Consider the following 1826-nt stretch of genomic DNA (forward strand, 5'->3'; position numbering starts at 1 on the left):
GGCGGCCGCTCACTCAGGGAAGATTCAGGCCTTATTAAAGGCCGGAAAAGACGGGGAGATGTGGGGGTAAGTGCCCGTGTTAAGGGCCTCTTGGTGGGGGGGAATGTATATCTTTGCAGACCCCTGATTACAGGGTTAGTTGTCTGGGCAGGTTGCCTCACCTGCTTTGATTGTGGCTCCGCCCACTTCCAGCCGGCCAGAATTAAGAGGCTGGCTGGCCTGGTGTCAGAGACCTTCCTGCAGTATCTGCTGAAGGCGTGCGATTGTGGTGTTCATTGATCTTGAACTCTTTTCCAGTTTGCAAACTTTATTGGGAACCGGCTGTGATGGCCGAGTGGTTAAGGTTTTGGACTCGAAATCCAATGGGGTCTCCCCGCACAGGTTCAGATCCTGTTCACAGCGCCAGCCCGGCTAGCTCAGTCGGTAGAGCATGAGACTCTTAATCTCAAGGTCGTGGGTTCGAGTCGCACGTTGGGCGCCAAGTCACCTCGCTGTCCGGTCTACTGGACCTGGTAAGATTTACCCTTTTTTTAAAAGCTGGTATGATGTCATGGTGACAGTGTTGCATGGTCTATTATCTCTCTCTGTAGGATATGTCATCCTCTACTACCCCTCCTGGGGATGGTAGGAGGAAAACCTCTTCCAAGAGGAAACATCTTTCCTGCTTCGATTGCGACACACCGCTCCCTGATGGTAGGTAGCGGCTTGAAAGGTTGTGCCCTGCGGGGTACTACTGGTCCTATAACTTGCCTATTTTCAGGCTATGAGTGGGCCCGTTGTCGCGGGTGCAGAGGTCCTCCACCTGTGGAGCCCTCTCCCAGAGATATGATGGCCTGGGTCAAGGAGATGGTGAGTTTGGGCATCGCTTGGGTAAATAGTTTTTCCCTTGCTTGTACTCTCCTTTTTGTTTTGCAGGATGATTCCCTCAAAGGGATCCATTGCACCTTGTCTCAGCTCACCAGGAGACCATGCTCTGAGCTCCGTTCCTCGTCTCTCCCCCCCCCCTTGTAACACCTGCGGGTGGCAGAGGATGATTCCTCCGAGGACGACTCAGTTATTCCAGCAGAACTGCGTTCCATTATGAACAAACGGGCAGGCTGCTGAAGTCCATCCGGTCTACAGTGGGCCGAGATGTTGACGGGGAAGCCTCCACGTCTGCCTCTGGGGGACATATTGCCTTCCATGCGGACGCCACGCTGACCGACCTTATGGCGCAGCAGTGGAAACAGCCAGAGAAAGGACATTCGCTTTCCAGGATCTTCAAGAGTTTGTTTCCTATTAACACTACCCAGTGGGATTCCTGGGGGCCTCCCCCGAAGGTGGATTTGGTCGTAGCAAAGCTGTCCCGCAGAACCCTGGTGCCCTTGGAAGATGGTTCAAATCTTCAGGACCCTCTGGATCGTAGGGCGGACTCCGTTCTGAAGAAGGTCTACTCAGCTTCCTCCGCGCAAGCCTCTGTGGCCATAGCCTCCTCTATGGTTGGTGACTTTTTGCGCAACCGCTTAGCCGCCTTGGAGCGGGATATAGACTTGGGCGTAGACAGAGATGAGATTCTGGCCTCTATGAAAAGAGTTCATAGGGCTGCAGATTATTTGGCGGAATCCTCCTGCCATCAATTAAAAATCTCCGCCAAATCTATGGCGTTGTCTACTGCGGCCCGTAGACCCCTTTGGCTAAAGCCTTGGCGGGCAGATTTTGCGTCTAAAGCAGCACTCTGTGCTCTCCCCTTTGAGCCGGGAAGGGTGTCTGGCCAAAGCTTAGACGCCATTATGGAGGGATTAGCTGAAGGTAGGGGAAGGTCCCTACCTCAAGCATCCAGGGGCAGA

General features: G+C 53.7%; 1 non-coding gene across 1 annotated transcript; it reads left to right on the forward strand.

Annotated features, from left to right (window-relative positions):
• Positions 1-320: 320 nt before the first annotated feature.
• Positions 321-402, forward strand: TRNAS-CGA (transfer RNA serine (anticodon CGA)). Its single transcript has one exon. It is a non-coding gene; the product is annotated as a tRNA-Ser (tRNA).
• Positions 403-1826: the final 1424 nt, after the last annotated feature.

This window comes from Leptodactylus fuscus, chromosome 4 (genome assembly GCF_031893055.1).
Source record: "Leptodactylus fuscus isolate aLepFus1 chromosome 4, aLepFus1.hap2, whole genome shotgun sequence".
NCBI lineage: Eukaryota > Metazoa > Chordata > Amphibia > Anura > Leptodactylidae > Leptodactylus > Leptodactylus fuscus.